The sequence below is a fragment of the Entelurus aequoreus genome, linkage group LG05 (genome assembly GCF_033978785.1).
Source record: "Entelurus aequoreus isolate RoL-2023_Sb linkage group LG05, RoL_Eaeq_v1.1, whole genome shotgun sequence".
NCBI classification, from domain to species: Eukaryota; Metazoa; Chordata; class Actinopteri; order Syngnathiformes; family Syngnathidae; genus Entelurus; species Entelurus aequoreus.
The window spans coordinates 39,517,155-39,526,167 of NC_084735.1; the positions used below are offsets into that span (position 1 = coordinate 39,517,155).

A 9,013-nucleotide genomic window follows, 5' to 3' on the forward strand; every position below is an offset into this window, starting at 1 on the left:
TTTCGACACTCCAATACTATGTAAATACAGACAAAGTTTGCTGGAATATACAGTGTGACTTCTTAAATGTAAAACTCGATATTATATTGAAGCAGTGTTTGTTCAGTAATTTATATTGGGGCGGCGTGGCGAAGTTGGTAGAGTGGCCGTGCCAGCAATCGGAGGGTTGCTGGTTACTGGGGTTCAATCCCCACCTTCTACCATCCTAGTCACGTCTGTTGTGTCCTTGGGCAAGACACTTCACCCTTGCTTCTGGTGGCTGCTGGTAGCGCCTTGCATGGCAGCTCCCGCCATCAGTGTGTGAATGTGTGTGTGAATGGGTGAATGTGGAAATACTGTCAAAGCGCTTTGAGTACCTTGAAGGTAGAAAAGCGCTATACAAGTATAACCCATTTATTTATTTATTTATATTGTTACACTTCCAATGTTCTCTGTACATTTATTTCTATCATTGTTATTTCACTATGGGATGTATAAAGTGTATCTTATCACTTGCGATGCAAATAAACTCAAACTCAACTCAACTCGGTGGAGGTGAGTATTGTAGCGGCTGGCTACGGGGTGTTAGCCAATGACTTTGGCTGGGGGGCGGGACTTCCGGGAGGGATAGGGTAGTGACGTTGATAATAGGGAGTTGTGGTTCAAGTTTTGCCGGGAAAAGGGTTAGAGTCTAACCTTTTTCCCGACAAAATTACATCTTGTGCAATAAAGACAAGACAAACAAAGAAGTCGTATGAGCCTGCATTCCTGGGATTATTACAGTATCATAGCTTCTAGCAAGGTGGTTGCACCGTTGAATGCAGCATTTATAGCTCAATTTTCGTAACACGGTGACGTTACAGCAGTTTAAAAAATACTAACTCGTGTGTGTTAAAGTAATTTAAATACCAAAACAATAAATGGTATTACTTACTTTCAGTCGTTATTCCTTCGATGCAGAATTGTTTCTTCCAATCGAAATCACATCACATCCGCCCACTAAATGCGCATGCGTGTTTTCCAGGAAGAGCAAATCTCGCGAGAATGTTGTTGAGACAGATCCGCATCTCAAAATTTAGATAAAGTTGATTTTCTCCTTATATGTCCATCTGAAAATAGCTATGTGTAACTTTCAAAGGAAGGCAATTCAGAAAATTCACGCCTTCTATCAGACAACGGCGGACATGACGCGTTGTTTGCCATCAATGTCAGAAGAAGAAGAAGCGGGAAAACAGTAGGTGGCGTAATATTTTAACGTTGTGTGCGCCAACCTCGAACTAAAACGAGGAAGAAGAAGAAAGCGAAGAAGAAAGAGAAGAAGAAGCGGGAAAGTTTTTGGAAACGACGACCGCAACGCTTGCGACAGAAGACTTGGAGAGGTAAGTATCCTAATATTTTTTAGTTGGTCAACCATGTAATGTTGTGAAGTGAAAATATTTAACTGTTGTGACAACGAGTGGTCCTTTAGGAGGTTGCGGTAACGCTAATGGCGTCTGCCCAACAAGTAATGTTAGTATACATAATGACCTTCACAATTTGATTCTACAGTGCATATTAATTTGGGGGTTTGACTTAAAAATGTTTTACTATACTGTTGTAGGTAAAGTAACAATCGACAAAGAAGGTCCAGGCTGCATTTTATTGGTATGGCTGGCTAGTAATAAATAAGAGATGACATCCAAAAGTGTTCAATGATTAACAAATTTGCTCCGCCATTTTGAAAGCAGCAGTACATTTGATTATTCGTTGGCAGTGGCCAGTATGTTTTGTATCATGCTATTGATTTTATAAACTGCATATATATTGGAAAATAAAGTAGCTGTATTTGTAAAATTTGAAACATTCATTCATTTAAATGAAACCAGTATTATCAGACAGGTCTTGTTAAGACTAGTTACGTGATATAAGAATCATTTTCCTGTGATACGTGTTTAAAAAGTTATGATTGTCTTAACCTGGTCAAAATGCACCAATTTATGGTCAACCTCTTCAATACAAAGTCATTGGGGCTCGATATTTTATTCATGACCTTTTTTGTTAAAAATGCCATAACTTTCTTAATATGTACCCTATTATAAAAAGGTGCCATCAATCCCCCCGTAACCCAAAATAGATAAGAATTAAAATAAGAATTAAACTGTCTGGGTTGAGTTTTTTTTACTATAGCTAGAACGATCATAAACAATCATTTTGTTTACTTGTTTTTGACAGAAGTTAAATATGATTCACCCAAATAGTTAACATCCATATGGAGTGACCCCATATATGTAAATACCTTCCATTTATATTATAGTTCAATCCATCTATTTTCTACTGCTTTTCCCTTCCGTGTCGAGGGGGTGCTGGAGCCTATCCCAGCTGCGCTCGGGCGAAGGCGGGGTACACCCTGGACAAGTCCACACAGATCGACAGATAACATTCACACACTCGCATCAATTTAGTGTTGCCAATCAACCTATCCCCAGTTTGTGATCCAAAATTTGTTTTTTCATTAACAGGATGGACAAAAAGAAAATTACAACAAAAAAGAGGTTAAGAGTTCCCACAAAGAAAATGAAGGACCTGCATAAATCTCCTCCCCCAAGTGAGCAATCTGGTAAGTCTCTATGTATGTGTGGCAAAGCGGACTACGGATACAACAAATTGCAGAGTAACATGTAGCTAACAAACTGGAAACAGGACTTTATTAGTTTGTTTAGTATTTAAAGAACAGCTGAGAATGCCACCTTGGGAAAGTCGCCCCAAGGAAGTTAGGTAACAGTACCCTAATTGTAATGAGGCCACACACCTCTAAGACAGCGATGGGCAAGCTCATCCTACTGTATATGCTTTAAAATGCATATAGGGATGGGGAGAGGAAATAATCATAACATTGTTGTCCAAATGAGGTGACAAATACCAGTCCAAATTTGTATACTCAAATAAAACATTTTAAACACTTTCTCTTTTGCACTCTCTCTTTCAGGGTGTTTGGCATTCGTCAGATGGGAGGACGGTTATACCGGCAAAATCTTTAGACATTTTGTCAAGATATGAAGCTCCTGTGCAGATCTTAGATCTTAGAACAGGAGATTCTGTTTTAGCAAAGTGGTCAGATGGTAAATTTTATAGGGCAACTGTTGAATATATTTCAGGAAAAGATCAGACTCAGTCACCAAAAGGCTGCCAAACTCCGCAGGAGTCATTTTTAAATATGTTGGAAGCCAATGAGCCATCACACTCAACATCAGGGTCTAACACCATTACAGTAGATCGGAACCCACTGTCTGACATGATAATATCACAGCGCTGAATCTATCAAGTGACGGGGCACTTGTAACAGGCAGCAACACTGTTGGACCACCACCACCCTATGGGTAAGCTTGACATTTATTACCTCATGCCTATGGGGCTACAAGTTCAAAACTCTTTATAAAATCAAATTTGGTAAATTTCCAAACCAAAAAAACAGCATTAACTGACATATTATTTTATCTGCCATCAAATAATTGTTTCAGTAAATAGTATGTGAATGACAAATACAAATATTTAATGTATTTCATTGCCCAAAACCCAACATCTGTATCCACTTTGATTTCAGGATTAAAAGTTCTGAACTTGTTGACCCTGAAAACAATTATTTGCCATCATTTTATTACTTTTTAACCATGGTCAAAATGTTCATAGAGTGTAAATATCCACTCTACAATCTCATGTGTCAAAACTAGGGAGTAACAAAATGAACATTTCATGTCATGGTTACAATGGTTATCACAGTATTGATGAATGTGCTCAAGAAGTACTTGAACACACACTGAAATCTTATAAACAAGTTTTGTTGAGGAAAAAAAAATGTTACACAATATATACTTTCTTAATAGAAGAAATCTAAGTTTTTAAACATTCAGTTTCACGTCAAAATATAAATTCCGCATTTTTTAAAATTAAATATAAATAAAAATATATAGAAATATAAATACTAGTGTAAGGATGGGAGTTGAAGGATGAGTGTCAAAAAACAGAGCTAACTTTGCTTTCTTATCAGCAATAGAGCATTAATGAAACACTCTTGGGTTCTCAGAGCAACACACAACACCGGAAATGTGTCCCGTGAAACCTGTCCGACCGGAGCTTTCAACAATAACAAAAGTTCCATGGATGAATTAAGTAAACAATATCAAAAAATAGGATCCTAACAAAATTTGTGGAACGCTCGCCTCGGCCGTAGGTACTTGCTGTTGCTCCGCACTGATTTTCAGGACAGGGAAACCAAAACAAGCTTACTAGTTAGCATAATTAGCATCATCGAGCTACCTTACTTGTTGTTGATACTGTTTCGTGATTGGCTGTTGGTGTGTCCCTTCCATTGCTCAGTAAATACTGTTAACTGATTGTCTGTTATAGTATGTCCCTGCCATTGCTCAGTGACACTTCCTGTTTTCTGTTTGCTGGGTTCCCTAATGCAGCGAATCTTGCTTGCTCGAATATTTTATCGAACACATTTAATATTGATATGATTATGTGTCTATCGCGATGTATATTTATTGTTTTATTGCCCCAGTGCTATGTAGTATTGATTCTTTAAAACAATAATTGGGGCTTGCATGGGAGCACTACGTGCGGATAGAAATTTTCCTCTTTTTTGTGAATTTTCCTCTTCTTTTGTCAAAGGTTGCTCACATGCCTGTACTTCCTCTGTGAAATAAAGGATGTAGGGCGGAAATCTCAATAAGCAATAGTTTAAAAAAACATATTTAAACCAAATATAAGTACTGGTTTGACAGTTTATACTTAATTGTACATTTCATAAATAATCCTGAGATGTATAAAGTAATAACTTTTTGGTGATAGTCAATATGTATAACTTAATATTAAAAAATCTGTCATAATCTCTTAGTTGGTATTGTTGACTAAGTGAGTTGTCTATTTCCTTGCAGTCAAGATGATTTCAGTATTGGTCCAGTTCCTTTGTGTTTGATGTGAAATGTTTCTGTTTAGGAGTACCGTACAGAACGATTATAGATATGGTAAATTTTGGTCATGGTACATTTATTTTCATTATTGGTACGTCCATCATAGAGTAAAGAGAACAAATAATTTATGCACTGCTGATTTTGTAGATTGAGGTCTGTTACTTATATTATTATTATTATTATTATTAACAATAATATCATTATAGGCACACTTCAATTGTAAGTGATAGAATCCAAAACAAAAATCCGTAAAATCACATTCTATGAATTTTTTTTAAAGTAATTGATGTGCATCTTATTGCATGAAATCCATATTTTATACTTCAGATAAATGAGGTAAAAAAGAGGAAAAAAATGCACATTACCTGAAAATCATACAATGTCATTTTTTGTTTTGTTTTATATTTTACAGAATCACCAGTCTATTAAATACTTGTTCTCCTTTGGCCGCTGGAAGTTAAAATGCGGGTCAATTCAGTAATTTTTTTGTAGTTCAGTATTTCTCATCTCTTTTGATATTGCATATATATATATGGACAAGTTGGGTTTATAGAATGGTAATCTATGGTTCAATGAAATTTCATGATAGGTTTACCAAAGAGGGAACCATCGGTCCATCACCCTACAGCGGCAATACAGCCATACCATCACCGTATGGCCTCCACGTCAATTGTCAATTTCTCTATGGGGGCCATACATCTAGCCTACCACCGTATGGCCTCAACATCAAAGGTCCATCTCCCTACGAAGACCATGCATCCTGCCCATCACTGCATGACTTCAACACCGCTGGCCCATCACCAAATGTCTACAACACCTCTGGTCCTTCACCCGGCGTACACACCCCGCTAGCTGGCAAGCTAGCTGGGTTAATCCACCTGACAAAAAAAACCCAGCTTTCCTGGCACCGGACAGGAGAGATACAGGCAACCCATCTGTCGAGGACACTATCTCATATCGACCGCAGGCAGAAAAATCATGGACGCCATGTGATGGATGTAGGAAGGAGTTCGAAAAAATCCTGCGAGAAAAGCAACGAATCGAAGTAGTCCTCTTGAAAATAGGCAAGTAATTCATGCTAATTTGTTCATAATGTAATTGTTATGTTTACTTAAATTTGTGATTGGGACTTAACACATTATTTTCTCATTCTGGTATTGTTTGTGCTATTTTTTTCCCCTTCAGATCCGGGCCAAGTCAGAGTACTCCAAACTGTCTGCGACCTGGAGACAATTACAGCGATGGCCCTCCTCAACAATCGGGCCAGCAGGTACTCTTTCCTGAGAGCGGCGTATTCATATCATCGTTCCACCTTGCTGCCATGAGTCATGCTTCAAAGCCCAATTGTATGCGTCTATTCCACGCACTTTTTGACCACTCTTTTACAGTTGAGTGTCAAAATGCTGTCCCTTTTGGTCGCCCTGGAAACAAACCTGCTGGAACAGGAAAGCGCATCCTTGACCGGAAAAAAGTTGAAGGAATCCTAAGTAAGTTTTCCCGAACTGAGGGTGTTTTCAGGCAAAAATTGTGTAACAATAATTAAATAGAAGTTCAATACAAAAAAGTTTGATCCCATATTGATTACAGCACACTAGAAGCATAACTGAATGTTACATAATTACAGTTTGTGATTGGCCAAAAAACTAGCTTTGTGATAAGCAATATTGTGTTATGTCCATCAACTTGAAGTGTGGTTGTGTGTATTAATGTACTGTATGTCCAGGGTTTCCGCAAGGCATTAAATGGATATTGCGTAAATTAAGGCCTTAAACGACACTAAAAAGCATTAAATGCGTTGTCCAGAGGCATTTAAAAAATGTAATACAATTGTAGCACATGACCGATAGTCAATATGTTAAACGGTAAATGAAAATTAACTTAAGAACGTTACGGTCATCGAAATTGCTACGTCTGTCTGTGTGTTTCTTTTTTTTAGCTGTAGCTGTTAAACTGCATACAAGAGGTATTGTAAGGTGGGAATGCGACAAAAGCACTGCCTCGATACGGCAAAATGAAACTGCACTGGGGGCTTAAACTTTTCCATTCTTTGGTCACTGTAGGCGTGTAGTCCTTTACTGTGACACCATGTCAGAATAATGGGGAAGCTGAGCTTTTTTCATACACAACTCGTTTATTTCAATCACCTCCACTTCAACACATATGAGCTAACTATTAGCAACTGTCGTGACGCAGACGCCTCAAGTGATCTACGCTGGCTTAGGATGGACAAACAAGGCAATTTTCACAGCAGACCACAATTCTTTTATTCTCTGATGTTCCCACAATAAATGAATACAATACGAGACATGACACTCGATACATAACTTGCTATTTACTGTAAACATTTTAAACAGAGAGGGTGTAAACTACAATATATTTAATATGTTTAATTGACATACCTTTTTTTTGCATCTTATTGGCATTTTTCCAAATATCGTTCTGTATTTTTCTAAAATGTCTACGGCCATGCACAGTCAAAACACCAGATGCTACTCCAGAAAAATAAATAAATACAAATACATTCTCCAATTAAACAGCTTTGTAAGCCAATTCTAATACACTAGATAGTAACAGTTAATGTAAACTTTTCAACTAATTAACTTGTCTAATGCTTACAACTGTGTGTATACAGATAATTGTAAGCTTTTGACTATATATATAATAACTATATGCAGTTGCACATGGGCATTAAATTTTTTTAAGTACCAAAAAATGGGATTAAAAAGCATTAAATTAGATTTGCATTATTATTATTATTATTATTATTGCATTGCATTGCATAGATTTGATACCTGTAGAAACTCGGATGTGGCAAAATTACGAATGCCTGATTATTATGTTCTTGTCTTACAGCGTATGTCCTGAGATGCGGTACCCTTCCTGATTGGGACAATATTGAGGAGGCCAAGCTCAAGAAAGCTTTGGTAAACAAATGTCGGGCCAGAGCAGGTTTTAAGTAGGCCCTTGTAACTGCCAAGTTCATTCTGGGGTAGGATGTTTCCTTTGTAAACATGTGTAACCTATTTTTATGGGCATGCCTCTTAATGATGTTAAGTTCCTGTTATAGGCTGTTTTGCAGTGTATGCTTGGAGCTCTTGTTTTGAAGGCGCCTAGAGCGGAAGTGATGTCATGTGTTGTGAAGGGGAGGTTTTTGAGAAGAAGAAAAATAAAGTGGTCCTCGTGTGAACTGGAGCCTCCGTGTTTGTTATTTTGTAGTTTGATACAGTCTAGGCGATATTTATAAACCCTCGGTTACATTGGTGGCAGCGGTGGGATTTTCGGTCCCGCTAAAGAAAGACGTTTATTAATGCAAAGTTCTGAGAGTCAGTTAGCTTCATAGTTAGCCGCAGTTAGCAACGGCGGAGCGTCGTCTTGGCAGGAAGCAAGAAGACTTATTTCATCTTGCTGCTGCAATGTGGAATAAAAGCGAGGACCCGCTGGACTATAGCTACAGAGAGCAACGTGGAGACAGATCGTTCGCCAGCAATGTAAAAATTGAGCTCCCGCAGCCATTTTCCGGTGAGTAAAAACAAAGTTTCCCCTGCTGGGCCAGGCAATATGAAGTAGCAGTGAAGGCGCTGGTTGGAGGCAGGGGCAGTAGCTTTGATTATGAACTGGTGAGGATTTTACCCACGCGGCTGACAAAGGCTGCTTTTCTTCTATGGGATAGCTTGCCAGCTGCTGTTCAGGTGGACTACGATCAGGTGAAAGAGAAATTGCAGGAGGCTTTCGGACAAAAACGTTTCCTAGACTGTTTCAGAGCAAACATCTCTGCCCGCCTACGTGCTCCCGGAGAGAGTCTGGAAGTATACGCAGCAGACATAAGCAAGCTAGTTCAGGAAGCATTCCCAGGCTACGGTGATATAGCCCAGAAAGAGGAGAAATTTCGCAGATTTTTGGCTGGACTCGACCCAGCTCTGAGAGCTAAATGTCATGAGCAGGGAGCGACTGATTTGGAGGAGGCCCTGATCATCGCTGGCCGGTGTGAGATGGCCAGAGAGGCCCTAAAGATGGACTATGTCAGCACACAGGTACGCCCACCTCCCACTGAAAGCGGTACAGCGGCCATGGTGCACTCCATA

At 38.8% G+C, this 9,013-nt stretch overlaps 2 long non-coding RNA genes across 5 annotated transcripts; both read left to right on the forward strand.

The window, feature by feature from the left end:
* The first annotated feature begins 1,013 nt into the window (after positions 1-1,013).
* LOC133650619 (uncharacterized) lies at positions 1,014-5,989 on the forward strand. 3 transcript variants are annotated; one of them, XR_009826265.1, is made up of 4 exons: positions 1,014-1,358; positions 2,316-2,575; positions 2,945-3,335; positions 5,521-5,989. It is a non-coding gene; the product is annotated as an uncharacterized LOC133650619 (long non-coding RNA). The 3 variants fall into 3 exon arrangements; XR_009826264.1 differs by having other exon boundaries at positions 2,273-2,575; positions 2,945-5,989; XR_009826263.1 differs by having other exon boundaries at positions 2,945-5,989.
* A 125-nt stretch (positions 5,990-6,114) lies between these two features.
* Positions 6,115-8,250, forward strand: LOC133650618 (uncharacterized). 2 transcript variants are annotated; one of them, XR_009826262.1, is made up of 4 exons: positions 6,115-6,201; positions 6,320-6,418; positions 7,785-7,920; positions 7,999-8,250. It is a non-coding gene; the product is annotated as an uncharacterized LOC133650618 (long non-coding RNA). The 2 variants fall into 2 exon arrangements; XR_009826261.1 differs by having other exon boundaries at positions 7,785-8,250.
* The last annotated feature ends 763 nt before the right edge of the window (positions 8,251-9,013 follow it).